A 17,670-nucleotide genomic window follows, 5' to 3' on the forward strand; every position below is an offset into this window, starting at 1 on the left:
CTCCAGCTTCCAGCAGAGCGAAGGGAGCAGGTTTTTCTTCTTTCCCACAGAGCTCGGTCATGTTGATTCCATACAGTTTTTGTTCAGACAGGAAGGGATAAAAATGAATTTGGAACAAAAAGGGTTTGAGACTCTTTTCCCATAATATTCTGCTCAAGGTATTTACCCCCCAAATAAGTTGAGAACCATGGTGTAGAGAAGAGAGACCTCAAGAACAGGGCAACTGAGCAACAAGTGGGGAAAAAAAAAGACTTCAACTTGCTCCCAGGGATTGGAGAAAATTTTTTAAAGGAAGGTTGAATCCATCAGTGTTCTGTTAGTCAACCTCTCCTCCATCCTCCTCATTCCTCCCCTTCATCATCATTTTCATCTTCTTCACCTTCTTCCTCATCCCCTCTTCATCGGTATCTTCCAGTCCTTTCTCCTCTTCATCGTCGTCATCATCATCATCATCATCATCGTCATCATCATCATCATCATCATCATCGTCGCCTCCTCCTCCTCCATCATCCATATCTGGAACCAAGTAGTACTGTAATGGGGTGGGCCAAATGTCATCTTTGATGACCTCTCCTAACTCATCAGCACCTGCATCTGAATGGTCAGTAAACCAAGTAAAGAAGCTCTCTGGCGCCTCATGCTGCCTCTTCCTGCTGGCTTTATTCTGTGTTTTGGCTTGAATGTTTCATCACATCCTTTCCAGATTTCCATATGATTTCAGTGGACTTTGAAGATTCAATACCACTCTCATTCAGATGAAATTCTTTGGAGAGAACTTATCAGAGGAAGGAATTTCATCAAAATAAAAGTCTATTCTGTAACCTGACTTAATATCTTCAAATTCTGTCACTTCAACTCTGGTCAGATAATGTAGTGCCTCTCCATCCTCCTCCCTAAGCCGTGCAGACACTTGAGGATGGTTGACAAATGTTGTTACCCTCAGATTTGTGATTTTGGAGATCAGTTCTGACCTCTTATGAAGAAAATCGTTGACTGAGTTTAGTTTTCTGTTCTGCTTTCAAAAGTCCTCTCTTAGTTCATTAAGTCTGTCTATTTCATTTTGTACTTCATCAGTATGTTCAATTGCTTTCTGTTCTTTTTCTCTCTTCTTCCACAAGTCTAGAGAGGCTGATGATGTCTCCTCTGGTCTCAGAACAGGAGGTGGTCTTGGTGTCTTCTTTTGAGGTGGGATTGGAGACTGGCATTTGGGGGTCATGCTGCTAGGAAAGTCCAAGGACCAGACCACAAGTTGTCTTGCTCGTCAGGAAAAAGCTCAGAAAACTCTGAAATAATTTTAGAATGCTCTTTTCTCCTGTTCCTTAATTTTACAGGTGGAGAAATGGAAACACAGTAAAATTCCCATATTTAGTTATGGCAGAGAAAAGACCAGAACTTTGGTCTTCTGGCTTCTAGTTTAGTGCTCTACATTGTTTTAACTTATGTTTTTATTAAAATTTTTTTTTATAAGTTCAGTTGTCAAAGACAGGTATTATCTCTTTTTGTTGGATTGTTGCTTTGTGATTAATTGACCTGAGTTGACTGCTTTATGCATACATAGAAAGATGCTTTCTTTTTGTTGAGAAGGTTAACAGCCTTGTGATTATCTTCCTCCAAGTGAAAATCAACCTTAATTTCCAGGAATACACATTTTTATAAACTTTCTAATCTTTTTTTTTGTTGTTAAAAATTTAAGTGGTACCAGTGCACCTTTGTTACATAGTGGTAAAGTCTGGGCTTTTAGTGTACACCATCACTTGAATAATGTAAGTCATACCCATTAAGTGATTTCTCAGCCCTCACCTCCCGTCCCACCCTCTGAATCTCCAGTGCCTTATTCTACACTCTGTGTCCATGTGTACACGTTATTTAGCTTCTACTTGTACGTGAGAACACGCAGCTCTCTATTTGGGAGATCTCAAGTAGAAGATCACTTGAGCCCAGGAGATTGAGGCTGTAGTGAGCCATGATCTCACCACTGCACTCTGGCCTGGGTGACAGTGAGACCCTGTTTCAAAAAAAAAAAAATTCTTAGCTATTTAAATCAAGAGCCCCAATGATTCTTGGCAGCAATACTATGACAATTTACTTCTAGTTTTCTGTACCTCAAAAAAATACTGATTGATATCCTAAAATGTTCCATAAATCAGATATCCTACAAAGCCAAACTGGTCCTCCTTGTTAAAATTAATAAGATACTGTAAGCTGTTAACCAAAAAAAAATTTCCACTAACACTGCATACTTAACGCTCCTAAATAAATTTAAATATGCAAAATGTTAATTCAAATAAAAAAATAAGAAAATACCACAACCATAAAGCTGACAATTAAGATTAAAAGGTTTTGGTATGTCTATCAAAGGATAGATGTATAAAAAAATACAATAGGTGTATACAATGGAATACTATTCAGCTGTAAAAATGAATAAAATCATATCTTTTTGTGGCAACATGGATGGAACTGGAAGCCACTGTCTTAAGTGAAATAGCTCAGAAACAGAAAATCAAGTACCCTGGAAGATCTTCTCTGATCACTTTAATTTTCTAAGCTGGGTCATTGGCTTAGTAAGAAAGGAGGTAGAAGAAGGTATTAGGAGTTTGAAAAGAGAAGAGAGCATATAATTGTCTAGAAAAGTGGGGAAGTGAATGGTCTAGAGAAATACAGTATGATAACCAGGCAGTGTTAAGGGCTCATTTGAGGCCAGAGGTCCTGAGGTAAAAGTGAGGCCAGTCAGCTTCACTTTAGGAGTAGGAGAATAGTTGAATTTACCCAGCTTGTGGCTCTGCAAAGTTAGTATGTCCAAATGAGAGAGGAGCAGGTGATTATAATGATGGGCCATGGAACTTAAGCTGAGTAAGGAGAGAAGAGAGGACTTCACAGGGTGAGGAACAGTGAAAAGATAGTTCGGTCAGTAGATGGGAGATCTGGTGGGGTCACATGATTCTATCAATTTATGTATTAGAAAGAATGAGCTGGAAAGAGAAAACATGGTATTCAAAAGGAGCTCCATGAAATTAAGAGGGTGCGATAGAGTGTGTACTGAGTTAGGGTTACATTTAGTTCTTGGCTTTTCACAGCAACACTATGATATATATGTTGTAAACATCATTAATCATGTTTCATAGATGAGAAAACTGAAGCTCAGAGAGGTTGGGCAGTTTTCCCAAGGTCACAGAGCTGCTAATAAGTCAGCTATTTAGGACTCAGACCCCATTAATCTGATTCTCAGTAGTCCTCTACCTTCCTGAAAGTTAGTAACTTATTTCCCTATCTTTGCAACTAGATTGCAATCTTAAGTCAAAACTTTTGACAGATACTTGTTACCAAAATTATTTTCCTCTTCAGAAATCTTCAGAGTCTAATCTTTGGGCAATGTCGGAGGGGTTTACTGCCACTATTTTTACCTAGTGGATCTTACTGAAAATACACATATGTTAAGAGGCTTAAGTGTGACAGTTTTGTTTAAACTCCCTTTCATAATGGGGCTTCAGGTGGGTGGAGGACAGAACAAAGAGGAATGTACTGTTCTTACAGCAGCATGCCTGGGCAGACAGCTGTACTATTAGAATGTGTCCAAATCCATGTGCATTCTTTTTGGTGGCAGTTAGCACCATTGCAACTCTCTTTTTTTTTTTTTTTTTTTTTTTGAGACGGAGTTTCGCTCTTGTTACCCGGGCTGGAGTGCAATGGCGCGATCTCGGCTCACCGCAACCTCCGCCTTCTGGGTTCAGGCAATTCTCCTGCCTCAGCCTCCTGAGTAGCTGGGATTACAGGCACGCACCACTACGCCCAGCTGATTTTTTTGTATTTTTAGTAGAGACGGGGTTTCACCATGTTGACCAGGATGGTCTCGATCTCTTGACCTCGTGATCCACCCGCCTCGGCCTCCCAAAGTGCTGGGATTACAGGCTTCAGCCACCGCGCCCGGCACCATTGCAACTCTCAAGGATAGTTGGTTATTGGATGTTGTCCATTTGGGATATGATTCTCTTCTCTCCCCTAATAAAGTAATTATCAGGCTTTTTATACTTTTGCACATTTAGCTTTGTGGTAGAGGGTGGATTTGGAAGAGTTCTTTAAATGTGGAGAATGGGGGAATTATTATCTGAACTAATCTTTATCATTTTAAATGACAGAATAGAAAAATATTTCACCTACATTTCAGATGATTTTTTCTTTTAAAAAATTACTTTTAATTGTGATAAAATACATCATAAAATTTACTTTGTCATCAGGTTAATATCCTCTAGTTTTATTTTGTTGGTATCATATTCTGTTTAAAATATAAGTAGTTCCTGGAGGTGACCCTTATGCATCTTGGCCAGAGGAACTCTCTTTCCTCTCTGTTACTTTTCTGTTTCCTACCTGCTCCTGGTACTGGACCTTTTTATTCCACTGGTGAAGTCCGATGATAGAACGTGGGGGTGGAGAGGTGGTAGGCCTTTCAGCAGAGTCTCATGCCGTATCTTTAAAACATGGGACATGTCAGCTCCTTCCTCTCCTCTGGAGCCTTCATGGCAGCTCCTCAGAGGGAAAGCATAAGAAAGCCTGAGTCGGGATATATACAGCTCTGATCTTGTTGCTTCCTTGCTTACCAGTTTTAATGATTTCTTACCATCTTTAGAGTGAGGTCCAAACTCCTTAACAGAGTATCCAAAGCTTTCCTAATTGGGTGCATTCCCAATCTCATACATGCTCCTGAGGATCTAGCCATACTAAAGTACAGGTAGTCCTGTAAATATGGCCTGTCCCTGGCATACAGTGGGTGGTCCAAAAGTATTTCCTTTTTTTTTTTTTTTTTTTTTTCCAGACAAGGTCTCACTCTGTTGCCCAGACTGGAGTGCAGTGCCCAGGCTGGAGCACATGGCTCACAGCAGCCTCAACCTCCCTAGGCTAAAGTGATTCTCTCACCTCATTCTCCCAGGTAGGTGGGACTGCAGGCATGTGCCACCACACCTGGCTAATTTTTTTTTTTTTTTTTTTAGGTATTTTTAATAGAGACAGAGTTTTGCTGTGTTGCACAGGCTGGTCTTGAACCAAGCCATCCTCTTGCCTTGGCCTCCCAAAGTGCTGGGATTACAAGCATGAGCCATCATGCCCAGCCAAGAAATATTTCTTGAATGAATGAATATAGTATTAATATATATCACAGTTGTAGTATTTTACGTGCTAACCTGCTTTTATTCAATGGCTAATTCTTGAGTTTCCTTTAAGACTCAGGCCAAGAGTCCTATTTGAAGAGGTCTTCTCTGCTTTTGTCTATACTAGGAGACATTCTTACTCTATGATACCAAAAGCATTCAGGCCACATCTCTGATTTATAATAGCTGATGTACTTTTTTCCCATTAGTACATGAGGTTCTTGAGGGCCAGGACCATGTCTTATTTATCTTAGTACCCCCTAATTCTGGGCCTGTTCTTCCTAGGTACTTTCTGTTACAAAAAACCTTTACTATATCTGTTGCTCTTGTTTCCTAATATTTACATTATATAATGTTATATATTGAATATCCCTGGCTTTTAAATTTTATTTTCTTGCCCTTTCAAGGTCAAAATTGCTTAGACACTTGACTTGTGAAATAATCAGTATTCCAATGAGTATAAATCACGACAGTCATAATTAGTATAATGTGATTGCCTATTATGGGATTGGGACCTTGGGTAGGAAGCTTAGAATTGCAGAGTTCATTCTAATGTGGAGGAATTATCTGAGCACTTTAAATAATTGGACAACATTATATAAGCCTTACCCTTCTAGGTCTGAGTTTTGCACGTTTTAAACTGGTGACTCATTAAATTGTATTCCTGGTTGGGATGTAACTATCCTTAATGTAGTTGTGTTTCCTAATTTCCACTGTTTCATCAATGCCCCTTTTCTTTTATACTCTAACGTCAGAAGTTACGTAATCTGGGTATTCCTCAGATTTAATGACTTAGTCAGTGGGTATTAACATTATTTGTTCTTATAAGGCGGCTTTATTTTAGATAGTCTTCCTTTGTTTTCTTCTTTTTGAGACAAGAGTTTTGCTCTGTTGCCCAGGCTTGGAGTACAGTGACCTGATCTTGGCTGTCAACTCACTGCAATCTCCGTCTCCACCTTCTGGGTTCAAGCGCTTCTCCTGCCTCAGCCTCCTGAGTACCTGGGATTACCGGCGTTCCCCACCACACCTGTTAACCTTTGTATTTTTTAGTAGAGACAGGGTTTCACCCTGTTAGCCAGGCTTGTCTGGAACTCCTGACCCAAGTGATACACCTGCCTCAGCCTCCCAAAGTGCTGAGATTACAAACATGAGCTCCTGCACCTAGCCAGTACAAGCTATAATATAGTTGTTACTGTAAGTGGAATTTTGGCATTTTGGAATGTGAACCATTTATTACCAAAATTTGTGTATTTCGTTTTATGTAGTTATATCCCTGCAGAAATATTTTATTTTTTTATTTTTATTTTATTTTTGAGACAGAGTTTCGCTCTTGTTACCCAGGCTGGAGTGCAATGGCGCGATCTCGGCTCACCGCAACCTCCGCCTCCTGGGTTCAGGCAGTTCTCCTGCCTCAGCCTCCCGAGTAGCTGGGATTACAGGCACACGCCACCATGCCCAGCTAATTTTTGTATTTTTAGTAGAGACGGGGTTTCACCATGTTGACCAGGCTGTTCTCAAACTCCTGACCTCAGGTGATTCTCCCTCTTCAGCCTCCCAAAGTGCTGGGATTACAGGCGTGAGCCACCATGCCTGGCCCAAAAATCTACTTTTATGGTGGTTTCAAAACTTCTTAATACATAGTCTCCCTAACTTTGCAGGAAAAAGACTGTCCACTGTTTTAAAAGTTGATTTTAGCACCTGTAGTTTTCCAGACAGTTCCTGAAATACTAGATTTACAAAAGAGTTAACCATTTTACCACCCCCCAATTAAATGAATTGTTATCAAAATTAAAATGAATTAATTGCTGTTAAATTCCGGTTTCCTCAATCTACTGTTTCCTGAAGTTTTGTTGGATAAGGAAGGAAACAGTAATAACAACTGACTGCCCTTTCGAATTCTGCTGTTAGTTCTAGGGTAAGATGCTCCCAGAAACAATCTCCGTGAGGGTGATTGTAGTTGGAGGGGGATGGTATGCCACGACTATTCTTGGAACTTGACTTGTCTGTTTCTGTGCCTCTTTGGCAGAAGCCAAAAGGGCTGGGTTGGATCTGGAAGCATCTTTGGAATAATCAGGATGCTTAGTGTAGCACCCTGGCTTGCAACTAGGGCTCAGTGGTCTGATAGTGTTTGTTTGCTTGTTTCTTGTTTATCTCTCACATTGTTTTTCATCCCTGTTCTTCTTGTCAGAAATAGGACCTGCTCCTCACTTGCACATCTCTCCTAGGCTAGGGTGTTAAATTAAATCATCTTCTATTGCTTCACTCGTTCTCTTAAGTGTTGGACATCAAAAGCAAGGTTTTATTTCTGAAAGAGTGTACCTGTTGATAGTTTTCTTAGGATAAGAAAATGTAACAGCACTTGGCCTGGCACGGTGGCTCATGCCTGTAATCCCAGCCCTTTGGGAAGCTGGGGTGGGCAGATAACCTGATGTCAGGAGGTTGAGACAAACCTGGCCAAGATGGTGAAACTCTCTCTCTACTAAAAATACAAAAATAAGCTCGGTGTGGTGGCACACACCTGTAATCTCAGCTACTCAGGAGGCTGAGGCAGGAGAATTGCTTGAGCCAGGGAGACAGAGATTGCAGTGAGCCGAGATCGTGCCACTGCACTCCAGCATGGCTGACAGAGCGAGAGTCTGTCTCAAAAAAAGAAAAAAAAAAAAAAAAAAAAAGAAGAATGTGTCTCCTTGTCTAGCATGTGGTCTCCTTTGTTAATTTGCTTCATCATTCCTTTTCATCAGCCTTTAGTCCAACTGCCTAGCGCATGAGCTCACATTCTCATTTATTAGACTTACAAGACAGTGGCATGCCAGACAGTAGTAAAACTTCCTAGGATATCTGTCTGCTAAGAGACTAAAATTAAGAGCTAGATATTTTCTCCCATAAGGACATCCATTTAAGGAGAGTAGTTTCCCCACCATCCTACCCCGAAAGTAGCTCCTTTATTTCATTTAGGTAACTTCAGACTTGTCTGTTGTAATATTCTATTAAGCCTTCAGATGTTAACCAAGCTTTTATTATTGTGACACATTCTTGGCAATGGAAGTCTGGTCTCTGCCAGTTCCAAGTGACGGGTGGTGGCTTTTCTGTTCTGAGACAGGGCAGGGAACAGAAGACCCATTCAGGGGGTCCAGGGAAAAAGGTAAAGGAGCTAGCTGAACAACCATCAGCCTGGTCTAACATCTTGCCCCGCTTTATTTTCTCTCTTGGGCATTGACATCCTATTGCTATTGTGGCTTTGTTGGCTACCCTACCCATTTCTGCCAAAAAGATAATGAACTCATATCTTTTCTCCTGTTTTTGAAATAACAAGTACTCCAAGAAATTTCAGCTAAGCACAGTGGCTCATGCCTGTAATCCTAGCACTTTGGGAGGGCGAAGCCAAAGGATTGCTTGAGGAGAGGATGCAGGAGCAGCCTGGGCAATGTAGCAAGACCTAGTCTGTATTTTAAAATACAATTTTTAAAAAAAATTAAAAATTCCATGGGGGGAACACAACTACGAGATCAAGGGATAATCACCCCTTTATATTTCTCTACTTTCTCCTTTTGCTTAGAACCAGTAGAATTTTTTGGGGGGTGCGGAGGGGAGACAATCTTGCTGTGTCACACAGGCTGGAGTACAGTGGCACAATCTGGGCTCACTGCAACCTCCACCTCCCAGGTTAAGGTGATTCTCCTGTCTCAGCCTCCTGAGTAGCTGGGTTTACTGGCACGTACCACCGCTTTGAGGTCTCAAACTCCTGACCTCAAGGGATCCGCCCACCTCAGCTTCCCAAAGGGCTGGGATTACAGGCATAAGCCACCGCATCCAGCCCTAATAGAAGAATTTGAGGGGTATAAAAAAGTTGTAGAAGGTTTTAAGACTGTGTCTGGGTGAAGTAATATGAAGTAGTAATAATATGTAATGTGAAGTAATAATATGAAGTAGTCTTTCATATATACAAATATATCCACGTGTGTGTGTGTGTGTGTGTGTGTGTGTGTGTATTTCAAACTCATTCTTAGGTGTACATGCAGGTATAGGAGTTACCAGTGAGGAATACCACAGGAGAACTGTATAGTACTGGAAGGGCGTTAGTCTGCAGGTATGAGGGTGGGGTAAATTTATACCTTGATCCACGTTTAGGAAATAGGAGTAAGGGAGAATTATCTTCCTAGGGTTTGCAGGGTAGAGGAGGGGAAAGTCAGATGGCAGCAAAGGAAGAGAACCTGTTAAGAGTAAAGAAGTGAGGCTCTGCAGCTGCTTGTAAGGTATATACGTGTGTCAGTATATTAAAAACGGGAGTTGCCTTTTTTCTTTACACAAAATTTGATGTGAATTTATATATACATTTATAAAAAGGGGATACTGTTACTAAAATGGTTTACAGTATATTTGAAACTATTTTCTTGTAAGTAACAATATCATACTTAAAGTTGTTTTTTTTTTTTTTTTGAGACGGAGTTTCGCTCTTGTTACCCAGGCTGGAGTGCAATGGCACGATCTTGGCTCACCGCAACCTCCGCCTCCTGGGTTCAGGCAATTCTCCTGCCTCAACCTCCTGAGTAGCTGGGATTATAGGCATGCGCCACCATGCCCAGCTAATATTTTGTATTTTTAGTAGAGACGGGGTTTCATCATGTTGACGAGGATGGTCTCGATCTCTTGACCTCGTGATCCACCCGCCTCAGCCTCCCAAAGTGCTGGGATTACAGGCTTGAGCCACCGCACTCGGCCTTTTTTTTTTTAAAGATGGGGCGTCACCATGTTGGTGAGGCTGCTCTTAAACTCCCGACCTCAGGTGATCCGCCTGCCTTGGCCTCCAAAGTGCTTGGATTACAGGCGTGAGCCACCACGCCCAGCCTCACTTCAAGTTTTTTTGAGGGGGTAGGTGGCATTGTAATTTATTCCTTTAAAAATTTTTATGGCCAGGCGCGGTGGCTCACGCCTGTAATCCCAGCACTTTGGGAGGCCAAGGCGGGTGGATCACGAGGTCAAGAGATCGAGACCATCCTGGTCAACATAGTGAAACCCCGTCTCTACTAAAAATACAAAAAATGAGCTGGGCATGGTGGCGTGTGCCTGTAATCCCATCTACTCAGGAGGCTGAGGCAGGAGAATTGCCTGAACCCAGGAGGCGGAGGTTGCGGCGAGCCGAGACTGCGCCATTGCACTCCAGCCTGGGCAACAAGAGCGAAACTCCGTCTCAAAAAAAAAAAAAATTTTTTTTTTTTTATGTTTTGCTTTTATATAGTCACATATCTAGTCAGTGTTCAAATCTTACTCTTTTTTAGCTTTTTAGATTAATATCCAGGTAAGATTACAATGATACATTTAATAGTTGATTTAATACTTAATAATATGTCTGATGGAATTCATTCATTATCTTAAGTTTCTCTTGATCTATAGATTCTCTTCTGAAATAATTAGCTTGGTATTGTTTTGGGCAAAGTAAATTGTTATTATTTCTAAAAAGTTATTAAAAGCCTTTCTGGCCAGGCGCAGTGGCTCACGCCTGTAATCCTAGCACTTTGGGAGACCAAGTCGGGCAGATCACGAGGTCGGGAGAGTGAGACTATCCTGGCCAACGTGGTGAAATCCTGTCTCTACTAAAAATACAAAAATTAGCTGGGCATGGTGGCACATGCTTGTAATCTCATCTACTCGGGAGGCTGAGGCAGGAGAATCTTGAACCAGAGAGTCGGCACTACAGCCTGATGACAAAGCAAGACTGTCTCAAAAAAAAAAAAAAAAAAAAAAAAAAAGCCTTTCTAACTTTTCTAACTTTAATATTGTGGCTTTGTTACTCAAATTGTGTGAGATATTTCCTAAAGCACAGTCTCCTGGGTTCAAGTGATTCTCCTGCCTCAGCTTCCGAGTAGCTGGGATTATGCGCGCGTGCCACCATGCCTGGCTAATTTTGTGTTTTTAGTAGAGATGAGATTTCTCCATGTTGGTCAGGCTAGTCTCGAACTCTCCCAACCTAAGGTGATCTGCCTGCCTTGACCTCCCAAAGGGCTGGGATTACAAGCGTGAGCCACCGCACCTGGTCTAACTAAGGATTTTTAGTAGTTTATAAATATTCAGATAGGGCTTACTGTATTTATATTTTACAGTGCAAAGTACCACACAGTATTCTGGATAGATATTTGTATAACTCTGTTAATTTAGTCTCTTCAGAAGAGATTCGCTTGTTTTAGGCCATATGTATTTATAAGAGGAATAGAATAGACCTTCTTGCATGATATGAGGAATATCAGTCTCCTTGCCTACTTCTTAATGCCTGAAATTGTTTTTGTGGGGGGAATTGCTTTTATTTTTAACCATATATCCTATTAAGATATGAATATTTCTATGGTCAGGGAAATTGAGTACCATTGTTTGTATATTAACATCTTAGTACAATTTATTTATAATCAGCTTATCTTTAAATTCTAAGACTCTAGAGCACAGACCTTGCCCTGGATGAGTAAACACACCCTCAACCTTTAGCTCCTATGTAGTTAAAATAAATTGAATTCATTCTCTTTCTCCTGTTACCACTCAGCAGTCAAAGATAAAGTCACTTTAGTCTTTAGATTGAAAAAGACTGACTTAGGACAGTGTGCATATACATTTGTGTATGTGTGTATACAGAGAGTGGTAGAGGTATCATGAAGGGGTAAAGTCCTTGGGACATACTAGGACAACTTCAGCAAGAAGAGATCAGGAAAGGAGGGTGCCTGTCAATCAGGGCCTACTTTATAATCTTCCCTAAGAGAAGACCTAATTAAGGAATTTCCTTTTCTTGAAGTGTAGCATATACCAACTTTTAATTCTAGTCTTTGCTATTTGAAAATGTTGATAATCTGTTATTTAAGATTTTTTTTTTTTTTTTTTTGGAGACGGAGTTTCGCGCTTGTTACCAGGCTGGAGTGCAATGGCGCGATCTCGGCTCACCGCAACGTCCGCCTCCTGGGCTCAGGCAATTCTCCTGCCTCAGCCTCCTGAGTAGCTGGGATTACAGGCACGTGCCACCATGCCCAGCTAATTTTTTGCACTTTTAGTAGAGACGGGGTTTCACCATGTTGACCAGGATGGTCTCGATCTCTCGACCTCATGATCCACCCGCCTCGGCCTCCCAAAGTGCTGGGATTACAGGCTTGAGCCACCGCGCCCGGCCTTAAGATTTTTAAATTGAATTTATTTGCTTTGTACTTTGCCATGAATTATTTTGGGCTCTCCCTCTGTGACTACTTGTTTTTGGGGAAATATTCTAATCATTAAGGAACATCTTTGACCAATGATTAAATGGCAGTTAGGTTTGAGTTTTTTTTCTCCTATCAGTGATTTCATTCTTTTTTGAAAATGAAGAAATAAATTAGGCAAGAGTTTCCTGGATACATGAAAACATGGACATGAAAAGTCAGGCTAGGTGTGGTGGCTCATGCCTGTAATCCCAGCACTTTGGGAGGCCAGGGTGGGAGGCAAGGGGTTTGAACAACAGAATGAGACCCCCATCTCTATAAAAGAATAAAATGGTTAGCTGGGTGTGGTGGCAAGTGCCTGTAGTCCCAAGTACTTGGAAGGCTGGGTCAGGAGAACTGCTTGAGCCTAGGAGTTTGAGGCTGCAGTAAGCCATGAACCTGCCAAGGTCCTCCCACCTGAGCTGTGATGGTGCCACTGCACTGAAGCCTGGGTGACACTGAGACCCTGTCTTTTTTGAAAAGTCATTCTTTGAGGTTTCACAGAGTTCCTTTCAAAATTTTATTTATATTTCTTTTTTTTTAAATTGCATTTTAGGTTTTGGGGTACATGTGAAGAACATACAAGATTGTTGCATAGGTACACACGTGGCAGTGTGATTTGCTGCCTTCCTCCCCCTCACCTATATCTGGCATTTCTCCCCATGCCACCTCCCCCAACTCCCCACCTCCGGCTGTCCCTCCCCTATTTCCCCCCAACAGACCCCAGTGTGTAGTGCTCTCCTCCCTGTGTCCATGTGTTCTCATTGTTCAACACCCACCTATGAGTGAGAACATGCGGTGTTTGATTTTCTGCTCCTGTGTCAGTTTGCTGAGAATGATGGCTTCCAGGTTCATCCATGTCCCGGGTGGATCACGAGGTCAAGAGATCCAGACCATCCTGGTCAACATGGGGAAACCTCGTCTCTACTAAAAATACAAAAATTAGCTGGGCATGGTGTCGCCCACCTGTAGTCCCAGCCACCTGGGAGGCTGAGACAGGAGAATTGCTTGAACCCAGGAGATGGAAGTTGCGGTGAGCCGAGATCACTCCATTGCACTCCAGACTGGGTAACAAGAGCGAAACACCATCTCAAAAAAAAAAAAAAAAAAAAAAAAAAAAAAATGCTAATTATATCATTTTTGGTGTGTTATAAATACAGTCAGTCCTTCACATCTCCAGGTTCTTCATCTTGGTTGGATTCAACCAAGCACAGATTGAGACTATTTGAGGGAGAAAAAAAAAAAAAACAATAAAAAACATACAACAGGAAAAATTTACAAATACAGTATAACAACTATTTATGTAGAATTTACATTGTATTCAATATTAACAATAATCTAGAAATGATTAAAAGTATACCAGAAGATGTGCATAGATTATGTGCAAATACCATGCTATTTTATTTTATTTATTTTATTTTTTATTTTTTTTTACATGTAAAAGCAGGAGTTGGTAATGTTTTATTTTTAAAGACTTCACCTTTGGAAGTTAAGCGGTATATTCATTAAAGAAATAGTGTAGTTTTACAATACAGGTAGTCTTTAGTCCAATCGAGTCAAGTAAGTAAAGGTTCATAGAAAATATTATATTTTGGCCGGGTGCGGTGGCTCAAGCCTGTAATCCCAGCACTTTGGGAGGCCGAGGCGGGTGGATCACGAGGTCAAGAGATCGAGACCATCCTGGTCAACATGGTGAAACCCCGTCTCTACTAAAAATACAAAAAATTAGCTGGGCATGGTGGCACGTGCCTGTAATCCCAGCTACTCAGGAGGCTGAGGCAGGAGAATTGCCTGAACCCAGGGGGCGGAGGTTGCGGTGAGCCGAGATCGTGCCATTGCACTCCAGCCTGGGTAACAAGAGCGAAACTCCGTCTCAAAAAAAAAAAAAAAAAAAAAAAAGAAAATATTATATTTTATAAAATCACAGTGATGAAAAAAACATTCCAGCCTAGGATCATCCCATCCAAGAAAAAAAACTGAGAAAACAGCTTGTAAAAAAGAAGATAATATAATAAAATTATACTCATAAAACTCCACACTTAATAACAGGAATACATAATATATATAATATAAAAATAATTCTTACCATTTATTCCATACATATCATTTCCCAGGCACTATACTAGACACTTTACAATCATGATTGCTTTTTTTTTTTTTTTTTTGAGACGGAGTTTCGCTCTTGTTACCCAGGCTGGAGTGCAATGGCTCAATCTCGGCTCACCGCAACCTCCGCCTCCTGGGTTCAGGCAATTCTCCTGCCTCAGCCTCCTGAGTAGCTGGGATTACAGGCACGCAGAACCATGCCCAGCTAATTTTTTGTATTTTTAGTAGAGACGGGGTTTCACCATGTTGACCAGGATGGTCTCGATCTCTCGACCTCGTGATCCACCCGCCTCGGCCTCCCAAAGTGCTGGGATTACAGGCTTGAGCCACCGCGCCCGGCCTCAAGACATGCTATTTTATATAAAGGACTTGAAGATCTGTGGATTTTGGTATCTGCTTAGGGGTCCCTGTGGAAACTGTGGGACAACTATAATGACATTTTAAAATGAAACTGCTTCAACTTTGTTTGAAATGTATCTAGGAATCTAAATATCGCAGGAATTTATTACCTACCATTATCCATTTAAAAATATACATGAACAAGCTCTTCTTTAACAGCTGAAAGTTGTAACTTATCCCTGTTTTTAGTTGGATTTGTATTTCTTAATTTTTGTTGTTGTTGTTTTTGAGATGGAGTCTCCCTCTGTCTGCTGGGCTGCAGTGTAGTGACGCAGTCTTGGCTCACTGAAACCTCCGTCCCATAGGTTCAAGATTGTCCTGCCTCAGTCTCCCGAGTAGCTGGGATTATAGATACCTGCCACCACACCCTGCTAAGTTTTGTATTTTTTAGTAGGGACTTAAGTTTCACCATGTTGGCCAGGCTGGTCTCTAACTCCTGGCCTCAAGTGATCTGCCTGCCTCAGCACCCAACTTGTATTTATTTCTCTTTTAAAAAAAGCTTAATTGATACATATTTTTACATTTACTGGGCATATGTGATGATTTGTTACATGCATAGAATAAGTAATGATCAAGTTACAGTGTGTGGGGTGTCCGTCACCTTGGGTATATATCATTTCTATGTGTTGGGAACATTTCCAATCCTCTTTTCTAGCTACCTAAAATATAAAATACGTTGTTGCTAACTAGTCACTCTACTCTGTTATTGAACGTTAGAACTTTTAATCTTCTTACAGTAAGTTTATACCCATTAACTAATCTCTCTCCATACCCACCTCCCATTCTTTTCAGCTATCTATAAGGTTATATTTTTACTCCATGAGGTCAACGCACACATATAAGTGAGAACATGTGGTATTTGTCTTTTTGTGCCTGGCTTATTTCACTGAACATAATGACCCTCAGTTCTATCCATACTGCTGCAGATGACATGATTTCATCCTTTTTTTTTTTATGGCCAAATAGATCTCCATTGTGTATATGTGATATATACACCCCATTTTCTCTGGCCATTCATTGATTGATAGACACTTAGGTTGGTTCCGTATTTTTTGTATTGTGTATAATGCTGAAACAAACATGTGAATGCAGGTAGTCTTGATATACTGATTTCTTTTCCTTTGAATTAATACATAGTGGGATTGAAGGATTATATGGTAGTTCTATTTTTAATTTTTTGAGAAATCTCCATACAGTTTTTCATAGTAGCTGTACTAATTTACATTCCCACCAACAGCATGTAAGATTTCCCTTTTCTCCATATTCTTACCAGCATCTGTCATTTTTGTCTTTAATAGCCATTTCAACTGGGGTAACATAATATCTCTTGAGGTTTTTATTTGCATTTCCCTGATGATTAGTGATGCAGAATATTTTTTCATATACCTGTTAGCAATTTGTATGTTGTCTTTTGAGAAATATCTTCATGTCCTTTTCCCACTTTTTTAAATGAAGTTTTTTTTTTTTTTTTCTTTTTCTTTATGGTATTGAGTTGAATTCTTTGTGTATTTTGGATATTAGTTCCTAATAAGATGAATAGTTTGCAGATATTTTCTCCCATTCAACAGGTTGCTGCTTAACTCTGTTGATTGTTTCCTTGGCTGTGCAAAAGCTTTTTGGCTTAATATAGCTCCATTTGTTGTTGTTTTTTTTTTCCCCTGTGTTTTTGAGTTCTTAGTCATAAAGTCTTTACTTAATGTCTTTTTTTTTTTTTTTTTTTTTTTGAGACGGAGTTTCGCTCTTGTTACCCAGGCTGGAGTGCAATGGCGCGATCTCGGCTCACTGCAACCTCCGCCTCCTGGGTTCAGGCAATTCTCCTGTCTCAGCCTCCTGAGTAGCTGGGATTACAGGCACGTGCCACCATGCCCAGCTAATTTTTTGTATTTTTAGTAGAGACGGGGTTTCACCATGTTGACCCGGATGGTCTCGATCTCTTGACCTCGTGATCCGCCCGCCTCAGCCTCCCAAAGTGCTGGGATTACAGGCTTGAGCCACCGCGCCCGGCTTGCTTAATGTCTTGAAGCATTTTTCCTGTTTTCTTCTTCTCCTTTTTTTTGGGGGGGGGTGGGGGTGGGGGGTGAGCCAAAGATTGATTTCTTCATTTCTTGCATTTGAAGGACTCTTCGATGACATCCTTGGCCTGAGACTCCTTGCCTAATCCTTAACTACCACACGACTGCAACCACCACTTTACAGATTTTCCCCTCTCTGTTAGTCTTATGGAGGCCGACCCATTCCTCTAGTTTCTTGTTGTCATCAACCTTAATTAGATTGATATGGTGTTCAGCGCAAAGGGCCTCCACCAACTTGACGTACATAGGCTCATCACAGTTAGATGCAAGCGCACAAAGATGGGCTTGGCGCTTGACTAAGGCTTTGGCAACTTTGCTAATTCCACTTGCTAGGCCCTCATGGATGAGGACAGTCTTCAGCACCTCTTGTAAAGGCGGTATTAACGTCCATAACACCCTCAGCAGCAATGCGTCCCTTGGCCTTGTCAGCCGGTTAAGGGTGAAGCCAAATCTTGAACACACCCAGGCCTCCACCTCCTCACGACTCGGCAGCAGCAGGGAGAGTCTGTTTTCTTCTAGCAGTTTTATAGTGTCGGGTCTTATGTTTAAAAGTATTGAGTCGGGGCGAGGTGTGGTGGCTCACATCTCTAGTCCCAGCACTTGGGGAGGCCGAGGCAGGCAGATCACGAGAGGTCAGGAGTTCTAGACTGGTCCGGTCAACATGGCAAAACCTCATCTCTACTAAAAAATACAAGAAATTAGCTGGGCCTGGTAGCGCGTGCCTGTAATCCCACCTACTCAGGAGAC

General features: G+C 41.2%; 1 protein-coding gene and 1 pseudogene across 4 annotated transcripts in view; one reads left to right on the forward strand and one right to left on the reverse strand.

The window, feature by feature from the left end:
* ABL2 (ABL proto-oncogene 2, non-receptor tyrosine kinase) overlaps positions 1-17,670 on the forward strand; it is a 131,458-nt gene that overhangs the window by 50,680 nt on the left and 63,108 nt on the right. The gene's annotated exons all lie outside the window — the stretch shown is intronic.
* LOC120360138 (small ribosomal subunit protein eS12-like) lies at positions 16,950-17,338 on the reverse strand (annotated as a pseudogene).

Source organism: Saimiri boliviensis, chromosome 19 (assembly GCF_048565385.1).
Source record: "Saimiri boliviensis isolate mSaiBol1 chromosome 19, mSaiBol1.pri, whole genome shotgun sequence".
Lineage (NCBI taxonomy): Eukaryota > Metazoa > Chordata > Mammalia > Primates > Cebidae > Saimiri > Saimiri boliviensis.